The sequence below is a fragment of the Microcaecilia unicolor genome, chromosome 8 (genome assembly GCF_901765095.1).
Source record: "Microcaecilia unicolor chromosome 8, aMicUni1.1, whole genome shotgun sequence".
Classification (NCBI taxonomy): domain Eukaryota; kingdom Metazoa; phylum Chordata; class Amphibia; order Gymnophiona; family Siphonopidae; genus Microcaecilia; species Microcaecilia unicolor.
Window position 1 is genome coordinate 213,485,588 of NC_044038.1, and position 24,739 is coordinate 213,510,326.

The following is a 24,739-nucleotide window of genomic DNA, read 5'->3' on the forward strand; positions in this document are numbered from 1 at the left end:
CAAGCAAGACAAGAATTTCTCATTAAGTGCACATTAGCACTGTGGGGATCATAAATACTAAAAGGGCAGGGATGCTGAGCTCCTCAAGCTGTCATTAAAACACTATCTAAGAACTAATGAGGACGTGACGGAAGGACACTAATGATCCCTGAGGCTCCTTTTATTTTGTAGCCAGACACGAATATGCGGTGTAAACCTTTAAAGTCTTTTGGGTCTCAGTACTTTTTCCCAATGGGCTTTATAAGTCCAGGGCAGTGGCCATTCACTAGCAGCAGGTGACTTCCTTCCCAGTAACACAGTGGGTCAGGGTTTCTTCTTGGTACAGCGACTTGAAACCCAAGGTAACTGTTCCATGCGCAAGTCCCATAAGAATATCAGAGTAACATACCTTTAAACTAAAAAAACAAACAAACCATTGAGGTCAATATTCAAAAGGGTTTATCTGTTGAGCAAGCCAGCCGCCAATATTCAGGGGCATTTACATAAGAACATAAGCATTGCCGTACTGGGACAGACCGAAGATCCATCAAGCCCACCAGGTCACAAGTACCTAGCAAGATCCCAGAACAGTAAAAAAGATTTTATACTGCTTATCCTAGAAATAAGCAATGGATTTTCCCAAGTCCATCTTAATAATGGCTTATAGACTTTTCTTTTAGGAAGCTATCCAAACCTTTTATAAACCCTGCTAAGCTAACTGCTTTTACCACATTCTCTGGCAATGAATTCCGGAGTTTAATTACACATTGAGTGAAGAAAATTTTTCTCCAATTCGTTTTAAATTTACTACTTTGTAGCTTCATTGCATGCCACCAAGTCCTAGTATTTTTGGAAAGTATAAAGAAGCGATTCATGTGTACCCGTTCCACTCCACTCATTATTTTATAGACCTTTATCATCTCTCCCCTCAGCCGTCTCTTCTCAAAGCTGAAGAGCCCTAGCCACGTTAGCCTTTTTTCACAGAGAAGAAGTCCCAGCAATTTATCATTTTTGACACTCTTCTCTGTACCTTTTCTAATTCCGCTATATCTTTTTTGAAATGCAGTGACCCGAATTGCACACAGTATTCGAGGTGTAGTTGCACCATGGAGTGATATAATGGCATTATAACATTCTCATTTCCCTTCCTTTCCTAATAATTCCTAACATTTGATTTGCTTTCTTAGCTGCCACTGCACAGTGAGCAGGGGTTCTAACGTATCATCAACGATGCCACCTAGATCCTCTTCCTGGGCACTGACTCCTAATGTGGAACCTTGCATCACATAGCTTTAGTTTGGGTTCCTCTTTCCCACATGCATCACTTTGCACTTGCTCACATTAAACATTTATTTATTTGGATTTTCCTGACACCTTATTCAGTAGTAGCTCAAGGTGAGCTACATTCAGGTACACTGGGAATTTCTCTGTCCCTGGTGGGCTCACAATGTAATTTTGTACCTGAGGCAATAGAGGGTTAAGTGACTTGCCCAAAATCACAAGGAGCAGCGGTGGGATTTGAAACAGTCACCTCTGAATATCAAGACTGGTACTCTAACCGCTAGGCCACTCCTCCACTCCATCATCTGCCATTGGGATTCTCAGTCTCCCAAAGTCCTCTTGTGACTTAACAACTTTGAAAACCAACAGTTAGCGCTGCTGAATATCACTACTAACCAGCTGTCCCCTAATTGATTAAGCTGTGGCAAAAAGTGGCCTGAGGTAGTGTAAGCGCGTATTTTTGGTGCACGCTGGGCCAAGTTTTACGTCTGAGAAAAAGGGAATGGGCCTGGAAAAGGGCCTGTGGCAAAACTGAAATCAGCGCGTGCCTACTTACGGCCTGAGACCTTAACGTTACCCATTTATCTAGTGAGAAGGGCTCACGTGCTACACTTGCGGTGACCGGAAACGCCGCAAGCAGTAGGAAATTTTTAAAAATTGGTCCCGGCCGAATGGGCGCACGCCAAATCCAAAATTACCGCCAGAAGGGTGCGCTAGCCTGACAGTAGTCTCGTTTTGGCGCGCGTAGAGCCTACCTCACCTTCTTTGTAAAAGTGCCCTTAGGTTAGGGGGTGGGCCAGGGGCACAGGTCCCGGTTAGCCTGTTAGAGGCAATATTCAGTCCACTAACCAGCTAAGTAAGTGCGTAAAATTAGGACCTAGAAAACAGCTATTATAACCTTATGTGACAAATTAACCAGGCATCGGTCTGAATATCGGTTGGTACTCGGTTAACTTCTGGGTCGGCGGTCATACCTGCATATTCATTGCTGGGAACAGCGCATGCTCTGATGCTGAATATCTGGTGTTAGGTCAGCCCACTGCTAGAAGCAACTTGCATGCTGTTTACTGCTGTGGACTGAATATTGACCTCTATAAAGTTATGAATATTCATAAATTAAATTCAATGTAAAATATTTAGAAACTACCTTTATTAGCTCTTGGCCTATCTGAAGCAGCATTCCAGCAAACCTTTACTGTCAGAAGGGATGGCATTCTCCCTGTAGGCTAAACAAGGTCATAGAACAGGACTCCACATAATTAATCTTTGCTTGCTGAAGAAAGGATGCCTCACTGACGCACCTTGTGATGCTGCACACGAAAAACTCAGCTACAAGGATTATTTTTTATTAAATAAATCATAAATTTAGAAACCAGCGACTCAAATAGGTTACTCTAGGGCAGTGTTCCTTCTAAGTTGTGCATGTGTGCGCATAGACACAGGTCAGAAAGTGAGCACGCAATCCTACCAACGGCACGCACAAAAGTTTGGCTGACTTTCTTTATTTTGAACTTGAGCTATACCGCACATATTGAGTCGAGACTGAAAACTTTTGCACAAACTGTTTTTAATGTGCACATGGATCATGAAAAATAAGAGAGAAAGCATTGCTCTAGAGCAGGACTTCTCAACCCAGTCCTCGGGACCCCCACAATGAATAATCGTACGTATATAGATTTGCTTACACCTTTATTTATTAGGATTTATTTATCGCCTTTTTGAAGGAATTCACTCAAGGCTGTATACAGTAAGAAGTAAAAATATTCAAATAACAATACAAAGTATGGCATAGTATATTACTTACAATGTCAACATAATACGTAATAGAACATTTTAATTGACAGTGAAGGGTATAAGGAAAGACGGAACATATAGATAGGTAAGAGAGTAAGAGGAGTTAGAAAATAAGGTGACTAATTTAAAGAAAGGTGCACATGAGGTCAGAAAGATGGTTAAATATTGTAAGCAAATCTCTCTTGCATATTCACTGTCGGTATCTTGAAAAACTGACTGACTGACTAAGTATGTCCTGAAGACTGGATTGAGAACCCCTGCTCTACAGACACATGGAACTTGTAGACCCAAGGAGACGAATTTGAGATGCAATAAGGAGAACTCAATATTAAAAGGAAATGTTTGCATTGATCTGGATTCTTGTGGAGACTTTAACTCATCATAAGAATTAAGCAAAGATGTAATTGAATAACCTTCCAAGGTCACATAAGTGCTTCTTCAAATGCAATGACAATAACATTTGAGAATAATCAGCCTTTGATTGCACAGGACAGGATTTTGGATTTAAGTGCTCAGTAGGATATGTATTTGAACTGAAAACTCAAACTAGGGGGTCCTTTTACTAAGCCGGAGTGTCGACGCGTGCCCAATGCACGCCAAAATGGAGTTACCATCCGACTACCACGTGGCTCCTGTGGTAATTTCATTTGCCGAAAAAATTTTTTTATTTTCGGACACGCGTATCGGAGGCGTGCCAAGTAGCATTTGTCGCGAATAGGTCATTACCGCCCGGTTACCACGCGAGACTTTACCGCTAGGTCAATGGCCGGCGGTAAGGTCGCAGACCCAAAATGGACATGTGGCAATTTTGATTTTGCCGCACGTCCATTTTCGGCAAAAATTTCAAAAAAGGCCTTTTTTACAGGCGCCTTGAAAAATGGATCAGCGCGCGCCCAAAACCCGCGCCTACACTACCGTAAGCCATTTTTCAGCGCGCCTTAGTAAAAGGACCCCAAGAATCAAGGTGAGTTCCGATTCAGTTGGTCAGTTCCTGTGCCAGAGAGGGTTTACAATAGTAGGTTGGTAATGAAAGGTGAAGTGATTTGCTCAAAGTCACAAGGCATGTCAGTGGAAAAATTTCCATCACTGCTCCAATTAAGATTTGATAATGATCTGACAGAATTAGAGAGGTAATTTAAAAGATTTTATTCAAACACTAGTAAAAAAGCCCCGTTTCTGATGCAAATGAAACGGGGGCTAGCAATGTTTTCTTCTGTATGCATGTGGGAGTGTGTGTGTCCCTGCCCTCTGGCCTCTCTCCCCTCCCCCCTCTGAGTCCTTCACTGTTACAGAGCCAGCGATTTGATTTCGTGCTCTGCTGTTTTCCTTCACTGACTGTGTTACAGAGAGGGCGGGGCAGACACTCATAGGGAAACCGGATATCTCGCCCCCTTCACACTTCCGGCTGGAGGCTTCATAGAACGTTGGTGTTGCTTTTTATATAGAGAGATTACTCCCCAACAAGGAGGCACAAACTTGCCTGCAAACTGGTTCACCTAAATGGTTTTTTTTTTCACATATGCAGTGCAGATTCCTTAAATTTGAATTGATGTTTAAACAGGTTCCCCACAAAATCAAGGTTCCACACCAGTTCTATACGATTTTTTTTTACCAGATTCCTTGGGTAAATTGTGATTAACTTCCTGAGTGAATCTTACTAAAGGTGAAAACTTTCATCCAATTGAAAGTCAGGCTGAAATTTGCCTGGTTTAAATTTGATCTTGAATCCTCCTAACAGCTCTATCTATCTCCAACAGATAATTTGCAAAAAAAAAAACTTACAACTACAGTTCTAAATATGTAGCATCATCTAAGACAAAAGAATATTCATGTTCAACTGGGAAAGTGTCATTTAATGAAAGAGACAAAATAAATCATCCTGGTTCTGAGCTATGGTGGTTATAATTTGAAAGCAATTTGGTTATCCATAGAAAAGGAAAATATCCATTATTTTTAGTTTGCCAACAAAGGGGTCCTTCGACACAGCTGTGGTAAAAACTGGCCTTAGTGTGCCCTTCCCACATACTAAGACCATTTTTACCACAGCCATATAAATGCCTTTTCCCAATTAATTTCACTAATGGTTGTGCGCTGATGTTACCACGAACAAAACAGTGAGGTAGATCCAAGGAGAATAACAAAATAGTCTTTATTGGAAACAGCTAATAGACGACCCGACACGGCCGTGTTTCGGCCTGAAGGCCTGCCTCAGGGATCTGATGTTATAGCGGAAATGCTTAACAACAAGAATATAATCAAGGTCCTGGCTGTAAAATCCTTGTGTTATCCTCTATTTGACGAAAGCTCTGAATAGCAGTGGTTGTTCTACCGGCAAAAGTAAGCAATACAATACGGCAATACAGTACGGCAATTTTAAAAAATTACAATGGGGGCACTTGCCACCACCTATCATGTGGCAAGGACTCCACTGTTATCTGTGTATTAACCAGTTAGCAGTAGTAATGTAGATGTGCGAACTGGTTAGTGCAAGAATGCCCACTCTCTGCCCTTGATATGCCCCCTAAAAATATGATTTTGCACACAGTTAGAATGTACAAATGCAAGAGTTAATGCAAGATGCTTTATTGTATCCTGTGTTAGTCTATTTTTTTTTTTTTTGGAGTGGAGGAGTGGCCTAGTGGTTAGAGAACTGGTCTTGCAATCCAGAGGTGGCCGGTTCAAATCCCACTACTGCTCCTTGTGATCTTGGGCAAGTCACTTAACCCTCCATTGCCTCAGGTACAAACTTAGTTTATGAGCCCTCCTGGGACAGAGAAATATCCAGAGTACCTGAATGTAACTCACCTTGAGCTACTACTGAAAAAGGTGTGAGCAAAATCTAAATAATTTTTTTTTTTTTTTAATGTGCAAGTTAGCACCTAACACAGCTTAGTAAAAGGACCCTAGAATGCATATTCGGTAAGACAAAAGGATATTGTGATTTGATAGAACACATTCTATGGCAATTATACTTTGAAGCGTGACAGATCATATTAGTCACATATTATACCAGTAAACAAAGAACTGGTTGGTATCTTGAATCATTAATATTCCTCAGTAAAGTACAAACATGCCTTATAGGGAAAGTGTGTTTTTCAGAGTTGAGAAGGTTCATCCTGGATAAGTTTCTGTGCATAATAATAAAAAAACAATTACTGTACACTCCTACACACATTGATCCATCTGTCAGCCCAGCTGTAAATACCCAGATACACCTAATGGGAGAAGAATTTTCTAACTCAGCGTGGTAGCTGAATCATCTAATCGTAACTTCCAGTTACAACAGATTTACTAGCGACAATTAAAAAGAAATGGAGAACGAGAGAAATTAGGACAAAGATAAACAGACAACCCCTAGAAAACTTGATGTCAGGGCAAGACCAGCTGGAAGCTTGAACCAGGACTGGCTCAAAGTTCAGGATGGGCTCCTAGCCAGAACACCAGTTAAAAACGGGAGTAAACTAAAGCCAGGGAGATCGCAACTGAGTGAGATACTCCTCAAAACCACACCCTTGGGTTTCAGGGACTGTCAGAGGTTTATGGAAAAAGTGGTTACTGCGAAGCAGAACTGGGGAAGTGGAACATTTTTGGTTGGAGGGGCCAAACAAGCCAATCAATCCATGGCCCCATCCCAAGCTCTCTAGTTGCTGATGCTGTGTTGGGCAAAATACTGATCAGGCCGTGGTCCCAGTGGTCCACCCCATTCTGCTGCCTATAAAGCTAGGAGTTGTTCACAAAAACCAAAGGCTATGCAGCTCACTTAGTATCAAGTCTCCTGCATAGAGAATCTTCTACTAGCAAATTTCTTTGCTCCAGGCTTCCAAGTCTATCTCGTTACCAGTTCCTGCACCTGTTTCACAATCTCCTTTCTTATTGCAGTTGAAAGCCTACAGTTCTAGTTCATTTCTAGCCCTTACTCCACTCTAGTAACCTGATCCCAGACTCCAGTTCCAGGCCCCCACTTTCTTCCAGTCCCTGATTGAATCTTGTACCTGCATGCTGACTCCAACTGCAGACCTGCATCCAAGCTTTGATGCTAGTTCCAGGTCCAAGTATAAGCTCCAACTCAATCCAGACATTGCAAGACCACATCTAGGCCTCTGTTGTCTCAAGGGCAGATCCGGACCACTGGGTTTTCCTACCTCATTCTTCATCCAACTCAAGCAGCCATGCCCAAAGTTTAGCCATGGTCCATGCCCTACAGTATGGCTGAACTGGAGAGAAGAAGAACTGATTTAGCCTGATTTAAGTGGTAATGAATGTAAATAGTGAAACTCAGAAGAGTTGTTTCTGTGCTGTGGTGCAGTCTAAAGCCAGTCTGATCTAGATAGAGAACATGAGTTTTTTCAATGAAGTCAAGCAATTGGGTATGGACTAATGATTCAACCAGTTTAGCTGTAAACGGGAGATTGGCTATAGGACAATAAGTGTTACAGTCATTCGCTGATTTGGAAGAGTTTTGGCCTGATGGTTGCCATTTTCCAGGCTCCTGGCACATAGCCGTTGGTTACTACTACTACTACTTAGCATTTTTATAGCGCTACAAGGCATACGCAGCGCTGCACAAACATAGAAGAAAGACAGTCCCTGCTCAAAGAGCTTACAATCTAATAGACAAAAATAAAGTAAGCAAATCAATTCAATTAATGTGTACAGGAAGGAGGAGAGGAGGGTAGGTGGAGGCGAGTGGTTACAAGTGGTTACGAGTCAAAAGCAATGTTAAAGAGGTGGGCTTTCACTCTAGATTTAAAGGTGGCCAAGGATGGGGCAAGACGTAGGGGCTCAGGAAGTTTATTCCAGGCGTAGGGTGCAGCGAGACAGAAGGTGCGAAGTCTGGAGTTGGCAGTAGTGGAGAAGGGAACAGATAAGAAAGATTTATCCATGGAGCAGAGTGCCCGGGAAGGGGTGTAGGGAAAGACGAGTGTGGAGAGATACTGGGGAGCAGCAGAGTGAGTACATTTATAGGTTAGTAGAAGAAGTTTGAACACGTACAACGTGCAGGACGTCAGAAACAGAAGGAAGCCTTTTGCGGGAAGAAGAGGACCTTAGCTGGCGGGGGTTGGGGGCGGGGGCGGGTTGGCGGCGGGGGGGGGGGGAGTCGAGAGGATCATCGGCGGGGGGGGGGCAAAGTTGGCGGTGGCGGGGTCGGCAATGGCGGGGGGAGGGTCGGTGGCACCGGGGGGGGGGGCTAAAATGTGCCCCCTCACCCCTCCCGCCGAAGCCTGGCTATGCCCCTGGTTTAAAAGCCCAATTATTGGTGCCAATTGGCTCATTATTCAATTAATTTACATATGCAATTTTTGGTGACTGTTATAGAACGGGGGGGGGGGGGGGGGGGGGGGTTTGGGCATGAAAATACTTTTATAAAAATCATTCCCCTTAAAGCAGAAGTACAAAACAAACCCTTCTGAAAGCACCCAGTCACTGGTACCTTAAGAATAGCCACCTGTTCCAATTTTTATTTAGGGGCCCTTTCACTAAAGATTAGCATGTGCTTAACAGAATTAGCACACTAAATCCTAAGAAGCCCTTTTTATACCCACCCTATAGACACTGAGATTTAGTAAAAAGGGCCTGTCAGTGTTTAAAGTTACTAAAAGGTCCCCCAGTTCACCATTACGTATCTAATGATCTAGAAATCTAGATTTTGCACTGATCCATGTAAAAAATGAATACCATATGGGAAGATGAAGCACAAACAGGCAAAGTGAGTTTTTAAAGCAGAAATAAAAGAGAAAGGAAATGTAGAAATAAGATTAAAAGGAAAGCAACGGAGCCAAAAAGCAGACAATCTGGAAAAAATCTTTGTCATTAAAGAGCCACTGTTATTTTATATATGTATTCTGCTGATTTCAATGCTCTCAGTGGATTGCAATGAATATTGACATCAAGTTAAAGATACAACAACACACAAACAATACTAAAGATTTTAAGACGTATAATTTATATATTGCTTCTCTATAAATCTATTATTTGTTCACAGATTCACACATACTGGAGGATATTGACTGTGTGTTTTTGCTTTTCATTGTATCAGAGGTATTTGGGTAATCCCTGGTGTTCTTAATGCCTTCCTGTAGCCTCAAGGATGCTTAGTGGCAGGAGCGTAAGAACAAACCAATTACCTATAGACTTCATTACTGCTTTAGCAGACCACACAGGGTACCTCCAGGCTTTACAAATAAAAAGCAAACTCTGAACGGAATATACCAAACAGATTTACTCATATTACTCCTCTCCTCAGGTCGCTTCACTGGCTTCCTATCCGTTTTCGCATCCTGTTTAAACTTCTTCTACTAACCTATAAATGTATTCACTCTGCTGCTCCCCAGTATCTCTCCACACTCGTCCTTCCCTACTCCCCTTCCCTCCGATCCATGGATAAATCCTTCTTATCTGTTCCCTTCTCCACTACTGCCAACTCCAGACTTCGCTCCTTCTGTCTCGCTGCACCCTACGCCTGGAATAAACTTCCTGAGCCCCTATGTCTTGCCCCATCCTTGGCCACCTTTAAATCTAGATTGAAAGCCCACCTCTTCAACATTGCTTTTGACTTGTAACCACTTATACCTCTCGCTTCTACCTACCCTCCTCTCCTCTTTCCTCTACAAATTAATTGATTTGCTTGCTTTATTATTATTGTCTATTAGATTGTAAGCTCTTTGAGCAGGGACTGTCTTTCTTCTATGTTTGTGCAGCGCTGCGTATGCTTTGTAGCGCTATATAAATGCTAAATAGTAGTAGTAGTAGTTATGTGGCAAATCAGCCTGCAAAAGAAGTTACCATTTTTACTGCCAGTCTTGAGTAACACTAGATACAATTTGTATTTACCAAACTTCAAATGTAGTAGGCTGCTACAATGTATCGTTTTTGCAGTAACAGAAGAAACATTCTGAGTTCCTGCTCTAAAGCAGTGCTAGACAAAATAATGAAGGTATTGTCTAGTTGTGGAAATCCCCACAGTGGTAATTGAAAAATGGAGAGAAGCAACATAAGCAGTGGCAAGTCAGATCTGCCTGTACCAGGAATGGTTTTCAAGGATGATGATGCAGAGGAACGGAAAGAAATCTTGGTTAACCTGGAAGATGTATTGAGCCAAGTCGACAAATTAAAGAGTAGTAAATCACATGGACCGGATGGCATACATCCAAGGGTACTCAAAGAACTCAAGTATGAAATTGCTGATCTGCTGTTAGTAATACGTAACCTGCCATCAAAATCGTTGGTAGTACCTGAAACTTGGAGGGTGGCCAATGTGACACTGATTTTTAAAAAAGGATTCCAGGTGTGATCCGGGAAATTACAGACCGATAAGCCTGCCATCAGTGCCGGGCAAAATAGCGGAAACTATTATAAAGAATAAAATTATGGAACTGATAGACAAACATGGTTTAATGGGACAGAGTCAGCATGGGTTCAGCCAAGGGAAGTTTTGCCTCACCAATTTGCTTCATTTCTTTGAAGGCGTGAATAAACATGTGGATAAAGGTGAGGTGGTTGATGTAGTGTATCTAGATTTTCAGAAAGCTTTTGATAAAGTTCCTCATGAGAGACTCCTGAGAAAATTAGAGTCATGGGATAGGAGGCAAATCTCTGGTGTGGATTAGGGATTGGTTATTGGACAGAAACAGAGGGTAGGGTTAAATGGTCATTTCTCTCAATGTAGGAGGGTGAACAGTGGACAGCCACAGGGATCAGTACTGGGACTGGTGCTATTTAACAAACTTATAAATGGTATGGAAATCGGAACGATGAGTGAGGTGATTAAATTTGCAGATGACATAAAACTATTCAAGGTTTTTAAACACATGCAGACAGTGAACAATTGCAGGAAGACCTTAGGAAATTGGAAGACTGGGCATCCAAATGGCAGATGAAATATAATGTGGACAAATGCAAGGTGATACACATTGAAAAAGAGATAGATAAGGAGAGATATGATTGAGGTCTACAAAAACCTGAATGGTGTAGAATGAGTAGAAATAAATCGATTTTTTACTCATTCCAAAAGTACAAAGGCTAGGGGACACTGAAGGAAGTTGCATGGAAAGACTTTTAAACCAAATAGGAGGGAATATTTTTTCACTCAACAAATAGCTAAGCTCTGGAACTCTGCGCCAGTGGATGTAGTAAAAGCAATTAATATATCTGGGTTTTAAAAAAGTCCATAGTCTGCTACTGAGACAGATATGGGGAAGCAACTGCTTGCCCTGGGATTGGTAGCATGGAGTGTTGCCACAATTTGGGGTTCTCCCAGGCACATGTGACCTGGCTTGGTCACTGTTGGAAAAAGAATACTGGGCTAGATGGACCTTTGGTCTGACCCAGTATGGCTACTCTTATGTTCTTATGTATGAACTAAAACTGGGTGTAAGGAGATACCTGGAGGCTCAACAGTGTGTGTATGTGTGCGGGGCAGAGGGGTGAAAGAGGAGGCATATGCCCCCCCCTTTACATTTCTTAGCCACTCAGTGCTGCCTGCTATGCTGCTATTCCCCTCTAGTCCAGCATACTGGAATGGATCCTAAGGAGCTTAGCCGAGATTGGGTGGCCGAGCTGGTGGTAGGAGGCGGGGATAGTGCTGGGCAGACTTATACGGTCTGTGCCAGAGCCGGTGGTGGGAGGCGGGACTGGTGGTTGGGAGGCGGGGATAGTGCTGGGCAGACTTATACGGTCTGTGCCCTGAAGAGCACAGGTACAAATCAAAGTAGGATATACACAAAAAGTAGCACATATGAGTTATCTTGTTGGGCAGGTCTTTTTCTGCCGTCATCTACTATGTTACTCCAGCATACTGTTGGGTAATGCAAAAAATTACTTCCCCCCCCCCCCTTGGAGAAATTCCTCCTTACACTACTGTGGGGGCTTAGATGTAAAAAGCTTGGTAGCCTCACTTTGAATTTTTCAAAATTTCTTTTGAAGTTGTTTGCCCAAAATTCACTGGTGCAAATCAGATGTATTTCTGATTTTAGTATTGGGGGGGGGGGGGGGGGGGGAGAAATCCTAGTGTTCTGTTGAACTCAAACAAGGCTGAGAATCACTTGGGTCGAGTCCAACTTGACACTGCTCACATGTTTTGGAGGCAGTCACTGTATTCTGCAAGCCTTTCACCTTTGTTCACTTCATACTTTTAAATAAATGGAAAATGCATTGGTTGGCACCCTCTAGAATTCTGAATGCTATACATTTACATACATATTATAATCCTTAAAACAATGGGATCAATATGCAAATGTATTTATCTGGATAAGAACATCTGCTACCCAGGTAAGTGCTGCTGAGTGGGATAATGAGAGTGACTAACCAGATAGTGCCTCTGTATATCTTTCCAGACTGCCTCTGCACAGCAACTGTATAATCTAGGCTACTGGTTCCCAAACTGTGCGGAGCGGCAAACTCTCAGGGGTGCCATGGCACATCGTTTCCCTACTTTCTCCTCCTGCAGGTCCGGCCTCTGCTACTTCCTGCTTCTTCTTCTTCCCCAAACAATATAACTGCTCTTTTTATAAATGCGATACAAGGTTGCTGCGTGCTTGTTTGTTGGTAGTTCGTATATTTAATATCTGTTATAGAAACGTGCCAGTTTTGTGCAGAATACGGATGGATGTACACAGAAGAACCGACAGAACGGAATAATCTTGTATCACGTTTATAAACAGACCAGTTACGCTGTTTGGTTTTTCATTGTCTCGCCCAGTTTTTCCAATTACTGTGAAAGAACCAATAAGAAACTTGGGACGTTTCTGACCCCTGACGCAGGCGTATTTAAGCCATAACATGGCCCATGTCGGGTCACATTCTGAATCAATTTTCTTCATTGTCCCAGTCTTGAAGGCCTTTGTGTGTGTTTTTTGTTTTGGTTTGAATTTTCTGTAAGTACCACGAGACTACCACTAGGGGTCATAGTCACCATTTTGAACCCGGACCTAGGATAAGCACAGGAGCAATTGTGGATTTCCAGTCTCCCACTAGACACTAGCAATCCCATTAACATAGGGGGTGGGATCCAGGTGGAGGACAGTGAGAATGGATGTCCTGTCTGCTGGGGGACAGGGGTACCCCATTTCTGAGAGAGACAGTACGTCAGGCCTCAATGCTCCTTCATGAAGGCAATTTTGCATACCTCAGAGCAAATGTAAATATCAACTAAGATTCTTCACATTAATGTGTGTTCCCCCTGTGAAATATGGAATGCACTTCGATATTATAGTCCCGCTCTGACTATTCCCTCTCAACACCTCTTTGCCATTTCGATGTGGTATGTATCCCAACGTGTAAATGGCAGCTTTCTAAAATAGCCTTTAAACGTATCTGACCATCTAAATCTGTAAAAGCTGTTTCTTACATGTGGGAGATCCATCTAGAACAAAGTTTCTCAACCCAGTCCTTGGGACATACCTAGCCAGTCAGGTTTTCATGATATCTACAATCATTATTTAAGAGATAGATCTGCATAGAATGGAGGTAGTGCATGCAAATTTATCTCATGCATATTCATTGTGGGTATCCTGAGAACCTAACTGGCTAGGTGTGTCCCGAGGACTGGGTTGAGAACCCCTGATCTAGAATAAGGGCCTAAGTCTGTCAGTCAGGTGAAAACGTACTTTAATGCATAGGACTAAAACACAGCTGGTTATGTCAGGCACTCAGGCCATTATTTAAATTATCCCTCCTCTGCATCTCAATTAAAAGAACACAATTTTATTACTGTGGAAAAAACAGCACACCTTTGGGTCCTTTTATGAAGCTGTGGCAAAAGGGGGCCTGCACTGGCGTTGGTGCGTGTTTTTGACGTGCGTCGAGGCCCCCTTTTACCACAGTGGGTAAAAGGCAGGTCTTTGGTTTTTTCAAAAGTGGCCATTTCGGGGGGAGCACTTACTGCCGCACAGTCATTTCGGGGGAGGGAGCCTTTACTGCCACCCATTAAGGTGGTGGTAAGGGCTCCTGTGCTAACCGGGCAGTGATTACCACCAGGTACACACCAGCACTACAAAAATTGAATTACTTTTTCAGCGCCGGAAATGGTGCGCACTGGGAGAGGGAACTACCGCTGGGCTGCTGTGGTAGCCCATCAATACTTCCCTTTTAGCGAACAGTATGCCCACATTACTGCCGCTTCATAAAAGGGCCCCCTTGTTTTTTTATATCATACTTATTTTTATAGGGCCTGATTTTCATCCAGCAGTGATCAGCGTTTTGCTGACCCCCCCACCAGGCGTTAAACTTGGAAATGCAATGCCAAGCATTGTCTGGGCAATGGCATTAAATTTCCAGGTTTTCGGAGCCAGCTAACGCATATCCAATTAAGTGCAATATTCAGCTTCAAAAATTCAAGAAAAAAGTCACATCAATAAATAGTTAGGGGCCAGTTTTTTTAAAGCACAGTAAGCAATTACCACCCAAGGTACCGCACAGTAAGTTATCGTGTGTGGTCACCACTGCAGACAGCAGGTGCACTTAATGCTTCCTTGATAGGAACATAGAAACATGATGGCCTATCTAATCTACCCATCCATGCCATCTACAATCCCTTCCTCTCCCTTAGAGATCCTATGATGGTCTATCTAATCTACCCATCCATGCTATCTATTATCCCTTCCTCTCCCTTAGAAATCCCATGACGGCCTATCCAATCTATCCATCCATGCCATTAACTATCCCTTCCTCTCTCTTAGAGATCCTATGTACTTGTCCCAAGATTTTTTGAATTCAGACACAATCTTTATTTCCATCACCTCCACCAGGAGGTCATTTCACGCATTCACCATCCTTTCCATAAAGAAATATTTCCTTAGATTTGTCCTCTTTCACCTTAACAGACCCTGCAGGAAAAAAAAAATATTTCTCCTAATCAGCATCCCATCCGCCCTCTGATTTTCCCCTGGTACTTGCCAAGGGTGTCCCTAGTGGATGAGAAGTGAGACAGGACTGATCACACATGCTTATGTCCCTTTACTAGCCTGGGTTACAAAAAGGGACTGTGACCTTTAGTGGTAATTTAGTGGTACCATTAATATTGGTCAAGCTGCCTCCTTGACATAGAGGGGCATAATTGAACGAAAACGTCTATCTCCATGGGCGTTTATCTCCGAGAACGGATCCGTGAAGGGGCGGACCGAACCGTATTTTCGAAAAAAATAGATGTCCATGTTTTATTCGACAATTTGTGAGCTGTGCGTTTTTGTTTTTCAGTGATAATGGAAAATGAAAGCGCCCAGCTCAAAAATGAATAAATCCAAGGCATTTGTTCGTGGGAGGGGCCAGGATTCGTAGTGCACTAGTCCCCCTCACATGCCAGGACACCAACCAGGCACCCTAGGGGGCACTTTTACAAAAACAAAAAAAAAAGGTAAAAGAGCTCCCAGTTGCATAGCACCCTTCCCTTGTGTGTTGAGCCCCCCAAATCCCCCTCAAAACCCACTGCCCACAAGTCTACACCATTACTATAGCCCTAAGGGATGAAGGGGGGCACCTACATGTGGGTACAGTGGGTTTGGGGGGGTTGGATGACTAAGCATTAAGCAGCACAATTGTAACAGGTAGGGGGGGATGGGCCTGGGTCCACCTGCCTGAAGTTCACTGCACCCCCTAATAACTGCTCCAGGGACCTGCATACTGCTGCCAGGGAGGTGGGTATGACATTTGAGGGTGAAAATAAAAAGTTGTGAAACATCATTTTTTTTGTGGTGGGAGGGGGTTAGTGGCCACTGGGGGAGTCAGGGGAGGTCATCCCCGATTCCCTCTGGGGGTAATCTGGTCATTTAGGGCAGTTTTGGGGCCTTATTTGTGAAAAAAAACAGGGTCCAGGAAAAGTGCCCTAAATTCTAGCTACAAACGCATACTTTTTTTCCATTATCGGCAAAAGGCACCCATCTCTGATCGCCCGATAACCACGCCCCAGTTCCACCTTCACCAAGCCTTCGACACGCCCCCATCAACTTTGTCAGCATCCGCGACGGAGTGCAGTTGAAAACGTCCAAATTCGGCTTTCGATTATACCGCTTTATTCGTTTTTGTGAGATAAACGTCTATCTCCCGATTTGGGTCACAATATAGGCGTTTTTCTATTTCGATTATAAGCAGGATAGTCTCCAAATTTCATGTCAGTAGGCCAAGAAATAGAAAAGCTGCTAGGGGTTTCACACAGACATGACAGAATCTCCTAAATCCTTACTCCCTTTGGAAAGTAAAATAAAAATTCAAGTGATAGATAGATGCAGATATAGACAAGGAACAAAATAAACACACACAAATATACATTGACATATGTGCTTATATTTGTATATATCTGTCTCTCTGCACACATACACAAACACATGAATGCACATATTGACAGAGAAAATATCACATTTTATGCAGGAGTTTTCACATTTGGAATCCTAAAACAAATGAGGTTTTTTATTCAAAACACATCCTGCTATGCATCCTTAAAAGTTTTCTCTATACTTCTTTAAGAGAAACTTTCAAACCAGCTACTAGAATATTGTAGCAAAAGGGAAAAAAAAAAGCCATTTTTTTTGTAGCACAAATTACTTGTATCAAATATCATGAAAAAATAAGTGCTTGATGACAATTGGGTACATTTTTTTATGATTTGATTGTCAGTAACAAGGCACACATGAGAGTGATAAATGTAAGACTGGGGAAAGCATCTATTTCAGTTCTCTGGCAAATTATGCAGCTCGGGGCTTGATGGCACTCGGCAAAATAGAAATGTATTCGAATGGAATTCAAATTGTTCCTCTTTGCTTAAGATGCTTGTAATATCACCAGGGGGTCCTGTTGCAAGATATTTAAAAGAGGCAAGACTTTAAGTAATAGTAGCTGTAATATACAATTACCTTTAAACACCCAAACACCTTTACTTTGTTACAACGATGCACTTTCCGCTATTTTTTTTTAATCTAATGGCTTATATATAGAAAGTGAATGATACGCTAATGCGATTTTTGAAATTCAGTTACCTTTCTATTGTGTGCTAAAATTATCTGTTCGATGGCATCCCTGTATGTCACTTCTCTGAAGAATATTTTAATTCCAGGTACTTACAGATCTGTAATTTGTCTATCTGTCAGGGAAGTTTATGAAACTTTATTTCCCCCCCCCCCCCCCCGTGTTTTTTTTTTCTAAATGAATTCTGACAAAAAAAAAATGTTGACAATTCACTTTAGAAATCTTTCAATTATATTTATTATCATTTCACTTTTGCATGTTAAGTACGGAGTTCTTCGTACTGTGACAAATTATGTATGGGAGAAAGATGCTTCTGAAAAAAGATTTCATTTTGAAACATTTATATCTTCACTCTTACACTGAAACGATTTTTCAATCTTGTACTACAGAAAGTATCTATGTACCTCTCTATATATTTGTATATAAATACACACACACAGCTGACAACATCCTTCTTCCATGCTACACTGAATTATGTTTTGTTTTTTTAATTTCAACATTTTGTAATACAAATACATGCCATTATAATAAACTCCTTCCCTGATGAACTTGCAGCAGCTGAAATCTTCGCTATTTTCAAACAAGACCTCTTTGGAAAAAAATCTTCAAGTTGAGAGCTAAGACTGGTAACAGAGAAAGAAGTTAGCGCCCTAGATAAAAGAAGGGGATATTCCTTTTAAAGATGAAAGTGGTCTGGAGAAACATCTGAAACTAAAACAGACCACTTCCTCTAATTTGTCTCCCTTAACACACTCTCTTCCTCTGAAACACGCGCTCCTCAAATCCATAATCCCTTCTCATCTCCAGTATCTCTTCCAAGTGCTCTCTTCCCAATTTTGTTAATCCTCCACTAACCTCTGGAGGCACACAGCTGGTGATGCTGTGGAAACAGCTGTTCTGTGTTCATCTGGCACCATATGGCACTCAATGAGTTTGAACTACACAGTGCCCGAAATCCTGAACTTTCCCCGCTGTCTCATGATAACATGAGAACTCAGGCAGCATGTGGCTCAAAGTCACTGAGACCAAAGACAATCCACAAATGTGGAGAACTCAAGGGATCCCACGGGAAAGCTCAAATGGAGGAGGAAAGTGGGAATAAAAACCAGGCTATCTAAAGACAGGACCACGGAGTACTGAAGTAGTGTAGTATTTATTGAAAATCGAAAAGACTCAACACAATGTTGTGTTTCGGCCGGGAGGCCTGCATCAGGAGTCTGTCAGTCTGTTGTGAAGAAATGAGAGTCCAGGAGTAACATCAATAAATAATGTTGGTCTTTAGAAAGACCGTTAGCATGGAAATATAGCTAGATTGTGAACAAAGCAATCTGGTGCATTACGTCAGTACTCTGTGGTCCTGTCTTTAGATAGCCTGGTTTTCATTCCCACTTTCCTCCTCCATCGAAGTCACTGAGAGCCATGCAGTGCTAAAAGGAAAGAGAACAGATGTTTGGGAGGCAGCACCATCTCCAAACCTGCAAAGAAGGTGAGGGAGCATGTGTATTACGGACCCATGCGTAAGGTTTACTGGGACCCTCACTGGCTCCTGAATGCACAATGAAGAACACTGGTGCACGGTCTAAGCCAGTAGTTCCCAAACCTGGTCCTGGAGGCACCCCAGCCAGTCAGGTTTTCAGGGTATCCACATGAGAGGGATTTGCATGCAGTGAAGGCAGTGCATGCAAATTTTTCTCATGAATATTCATTGTGGGTATCCTGAAAATCTGACTGGCTGGGGTGCCTCCAGGACCAGGTTTGGGAACCACTGGTCTAAGGAAAGACATAAGCAACAGGTGATAAAGTAGCCCTTTTATTAAACCATGTTAAGTGCCAATGCATGCTTACCCATGGATTCTATATAGCGCACCTAGAGATCCGGCCAAATTCCAGGCATATTCTATAACAACGAACGTAATTTAATTGGCTTAACAAGGCAATCAGCATTGATTACGGCACTTAAGCACTAATAAGCACTAATTGGTAATAATTAGAATTTATGCGCACAACTCACTAAGCATATTTTGTAATGAACTGCATCTAAATTCTAATGCATGCCGATCAAAAGGGGTGTGGCTATAGGCGGGGAAATGGGTGTTTTGTGGGCATTCCAAAATTTGTGCGTATAGTTATACAATATGGCCCAGCGCACGTAAATCTACGCAGAGAGATTTACGCCACATTTTCATTGGTGTAAATGGATGCGTGTAGTTTTAGGCACTTGGATATCAATTAAGCCTATTCTATATACCGTGCCTAAATCTAGGCGCCACTTATAGAATATGCTTAGGCAGAAATGTTTACTGCGTAGATTTTTTAGGCGCATTAGATACAATCTGGTCCTTAATGTGGGGAAAAAAAGGCTTACTGCAAAACTCTTCATGGAGCGGCATCCCCCCACACCAGCTGCGGTCTGGCATCTCATCTCCCCTGCCCTTCCTTCCTCAACCCCCTTCCCCGAATCTACCTTCTTTTCTTGTTTTCCGAAAGTCACTGGTGGCATCGATTCCCATAGGCTGCTCTGCCAGCAGCATGACCTCTTCTCTCTGCTGCGGCCCATCTCTCTGATGTAGCTTCCTGTTTCCTCAGAGGTGGGCTACAGTAGAGGGAAGAGGCTTATGGGTATCACTGCCACCACCAACATTTGAAAAACAAGAAAAGACGGTAGATTTGGGGAAGGGGGGGGGGGGTGTTCAGGAAGAAGAGGGGAGAGGGAATTGGGAGAGAAAGAGCAAGTGTGAATGGAGAAATGTTGGACTCGGGGAGGGGGTTGGGGGAGGCATTTCATCTCTCGTCTCAGGTGGCAAACTGCCTTGGGCCTCCTCTAGTAAGACCCTCTATAGACAACTAAGCGAGTCGTTTACTAAACTGCGTTGTGTTTGCAAGTCCCTGCGGGCTAATGGGAAAATTATGAACGCACGCCCTCTATAACTACCTTAACAACTCTCTTCCTTCTTCCCTCTCCCCTTCCTAATCGCCACACATAACTAACTGTATCTGATATCCAGCTATGACAATGTTATCAAATCTATGTAAGCCACATTGAGCCTGCAAATAGGTGGGGGAATGTGGGATACAAATGCAATAAATAATAATAATAATAATAAAATGAGTGTGGGGCCTGTCAAAAAAACAAAAAAGTCCTTAGAAATACTGGTGCACTTAGCGCATTGTTATTTTTCTGCTAAGGCGCGTTAAATGCAAAGACTGCAGTAATTGTTGGAAGCGTATCCAACATGTTCTCTGTAACTATCACATTGAAAACTACACTAGCACGTCTAAACCTGGACACAATTAGCATGGAAGCACAACGCAGCTCCTATTGAGGCGATGCTACATGAACCTATGCTAACTAGAAATGTGACAGCTGCCATGCAGTAAGTATAGTGCGCCAACTATAGATTGCAGTCCATGCCCATTCTCTACCCAAGACCCCCCAACCCAACATGCAATGAACTCACGAATTAGCGCACGCACAAACTGACATGCCACCAGGGTAACAGTTGGCACGCTTAAATGGAAGTGGATGACATATGGTAATTCACGCATTGAGGGGGATCTTTTACAAAGGTGCACTAGGGGCTCCTTTTACTAAGTGGCGGTAAGCCCAATGCGGGTTTACTGCTCGCTATACAGGAAGTACCGCCGGGCTACAGCAGCAGTCCGGCAGTACGTCCCACCCCTAGTGCGCCGTCATCTCTGGCGCTACAAAAATGTATTTCATTTTTATAGTGCTGGAGTGTACCCGGCGGAAATCGGGCAGTGCCGTGCGCTGCCCTTAACGCGAGAGCCCTTACCGTCACCACAATGCGTAGCGGTAAGGGCCCCCCCCCTCAAATGGCCTTGTGGCATGGCCATTTCCTGCAGGAAGGTGAGACTTCCCTTTTACCAGCTGCGGTAAAAGGGGGCCTTGGCGCACGTATAAAACATGAAGCCGACGCCTGCGCTGACCCCCTTTTGCTGCAGCTTGGTAAAAGGGGCCGTAGGATTAGCATGTACGAAATGCTAGAGATGCCCACAGGACTATATGGGCGTCTCTAACATTTAGTGCACACTTATTTTGTATCGAGTACTAAAAACGCTAGTGCATCTTTGCAAAAGGGTCCTAACTGCTTAGCAAACTTTAGTAAAAGGGCTCCTATATGTCTTTATAAAATAGGTAAAACAATAAGGGGCCTTTATTTATTTATTTGCTGCATTTGTATCCCACATTTTCCCACACACAAGCAGGCTCAATGTGGCTTACAAGTCAATAAGAAATAGGGTAAGGGAGGGGTACATGTGTAGAATAAGGTACAAAATAATAAGGAATAAAATGGTCCTTTGAGTGGAGGAGTGGCCTAGTGGTTAGGGTGGTGGACTTTGGCCCTGGGGAACTGAGTTTGATTCCCACTTCAGGCACAGGCAGCTCCTTGTGACTCTGGGCAAGTCACTTAACCCTCCACTGCCCCATGTAAGCCGCATTGAGCCTGCCATAAGTGGGAAAGCGCGGGGTACAAATGTAACAAAAATAAAATAGATACTATTGGAGATTCTACATGGAATGTTCATGGAATGTTGCTACTATTGGAGGTTCTACATGGAATGTTGCTATTCCACTAGCAACATTCCATGTAGAAGCCTGCGCGGCCACATTGGTGATCTGCAAGGGCTGACTTCTACATGGAATGTTGCTAGTGGAATAGCAACATTCCATGTAGAATCTCAAATAGTATCTCAAATAGTAGCAACAGTGGAGGAGTGGCCTAGTGGTTAGGGTGGTGGACTTTGGTCCTGGGGAACTGAGTTTGATTCCCACTTCAGGCACAGGCAGCTCCTTGTGACTCTGGGCAAGTCACTTAACCCTCCATTGCCCCACATAAGCCGTATTGAGCCTGCCATGAGTGGGAAAGCGCGGGGTACAAATGTAACAAAAAATATATAATGTAGAGTCTATTGAGTAGCATCAGTAGGGTAGGCCTTACAAAACAGATAAGTCTTTAAAGAGCGCCTAAAATCTTGATGATCATGCAGTGTTTTCACACAGTTCGGTAATGCATTCTACATCTGCGTTCCTAAGTAGGAGAAATTAGACGCGTAGGTGGTTTTGTATTTAAGGCCGATGCAACTGGGATTATGAAGATTCATATAATTATGAGATGATCTGTTTCTCACCGGAAGATCAAGTAAATCAATCATATAATCCAGGGCTTCACCATAGATTAATTTGTGGACCAGAGTACAAAGCTTGAAGGTAATAAGGTCCATAATTGGGAGCCAGTGTAGTATCCGACGAACAGATGTAATGCTATCATATCTCTTTCTGCCTCATTATCCTTGGCGATGTGTTATAAAATCATCTTCTGTTTGCATTATTTATTTTTTTAAATGAATGTTAGAAACAAACAAAAAAAAAAAATCAGGAAAAAAGGCCACACAAATAAAAAAATAATGTCTACCCTATACACATTGCTATCGATTAATATACAAGGTATTCAGTAATACCAATGTCTTCTCACTCACAGTTCTTAGATCTTCCATCCCCAGCATTCGACTCTCCAGGGATTAAATATCTGTGCTTCAGATTTGCTACATTTTCATTCTATCTTCTTTTACTCTCTCTTCTCCTTGATTATTTTTTTTTAAACTTTTCATGCTTCCCAAATATCTTTTTATAAAAGTTTGTTGCCTATCGGTCTTTCTTACATTCGCTCATTTCTATAAACCATCTTCCTGACTTTCCCCATTAATCCTGCTCCTTCACTGCTCTTCGGAGAATAAGTAAACAAAAACAATTTTTTAAAAAATCATATATTGCAGATTTATGGAATCTTAATGCACTCCAGTTTAAAAAGGTTGCCTGTGAACATTTGAATGTGAAACACAGAAAGAGCAGATGTAGTTCTTGTCGGTAAATTAGACTGCATTTCAAGAAAAGAGCACAAAGCCCCATCCGACTGCAATTATCATGTAACCCTGAATACAGAGAACTTCCATTATCGCTGGCTGGTGTGAGGTGATGCTCACATACATCTCAGTGATACTAATGCCGCTGTGTAAGTTACCATTTATGAATTAGTCTCTATAAATTACAAAAATGCGAGAAGGAAAAACAAGGGGACAAGGACAGACTACAGATAAAATTACAGGTAAGAGAGGGATGTTAATAAATAATAGCGAGGAAAGCTAATAGAAAACAGATAAGACATCTGTCGGGGGCCATTTTATGAAACTGTTTTATGTGTGAAAATGGTTGCTTATAAAATTAAGCCACACCTCAAAAAAACAGGTGGTGCAAGCGTATGTTGTACACTGGGGAGTGGATTCAGTAAACGGTGACAATGCTGAAAAAACAATATTGAGCGCTATTGTATAAAAAGTGCTCTGAGTTGGGCACCGTTTATAGAATAGCACATAGTGCCAGGATCGACATCCAAATTTGGGTGGAAAGATTTACACCAAGTGAAACAGGTATAAATCTTCATGCACAAATTAAGCGTGGATCCCCTGAATTTTATAATAGTGCGTGCATCTTCGTTACATGGTAAGCTGTATTGTAGAAAATCATTAGCATCATATCTCTGAATGTTCTAACGCATGCTTATTAGGTGTTTCATTAGCATTATGCTGACATTGCATTATCCTATATAATAATTTGCACCTCCAACGTTCCATTGCTGTCCGGCTGCCTGGGTTCGTCAGCCAGCCTCCAGTGTTCCATTCCCCCTCACTGCCCCACCCTCGCGTCAAAACGTAATGACGTCAGAGGGCGGAACATTGAGAGGGAAGGGAACGCTGGAGGCGAGCTGATGTCAGGATGTTACCAACGGAAGGGAAGCCAGCCAGGCCAGCCAGAAAACGCTGAGGTACAAAGGAAGAGAGAATCGCGGCACATCGAGGGGGAGGGCAGGGCAGAGCAGATCAGAATCGATGGACACAGATGGGATGGGATGGGAGGAGAGGACAGGAGAGAAGAGAATCGCAGGACATGGATGGAAGGGCAGGAAAGAGGTGAATCGCTGGACATGGAGGGGATGGGATGGGAGGGACAGCGATTCACTGTACCTGTAAACTGTACCTGCTGTACACCACCTTGGATGAATCTCTTCATAAAGGTAGTTAATAAATTCCAATCAATCAATAAATATTTAAAATAGTGAACTTGGAAAAAAATGGCTCAATTACTGTCTTTCTGGAGATGTAGGAAAACTGAGTTCTACCCTGACATGGATTCTGGCAATTGCACTGGGAACACGTTGGGAGAAAACTTTTTCAAAAGAGTTGAAAAAAACATAAAGATTTTTTTAAAATATAAGTACATAAGTATTGCCATACTGGGACAGACCAAAGGTCCATCAAGCCCAGCATCCTGTTTTCAAAAGTGGCCAATCCAGGTCACAAATATCTGGCAAGATCCCAAAAAAGTACAAAACATTTTATACTGCTTATCCCAGAAATAGTGGATTTTCCCCAAGTCCATTTAATAATGGTCTATGGACTTTGCCTTTAGGAAGCTGTCCAAATCTTTTTAAAACTCTGCTAAGCTAACCGCCTTTACCACATTCTCTGGCAATAAATTCCAGAGTTTAATTACACACTGAGTGAAGAAAAATTTTCTCCGATTCGTTTTAAATTAACTACTTTGTAGCTTCATCGCATGCCCCCTAGTCCTAGTATTTTTGGAAAATGTAGACACTTCATGTCTACCCGTTCCAGTCCACTCATTATTTTATAGATCTCTATCATATCTCCCTTC

At 42.5% G+C, this 24,739-nt stretch overlaps 1 protein-coding gene across 1 annotated transcript in view; it reads right to left on the minus strand.

Moving 5' to 3' along the window:
• The window catches only part of TSHZ2 (teashirt zinc finger homeobox 2), a 331,593-nt gene that overhangs the window by 125,422 nt on the left and 181,432 nt on the right, over nt 1–24,739 (minus strand). The window lies entirely within an intron of this gene.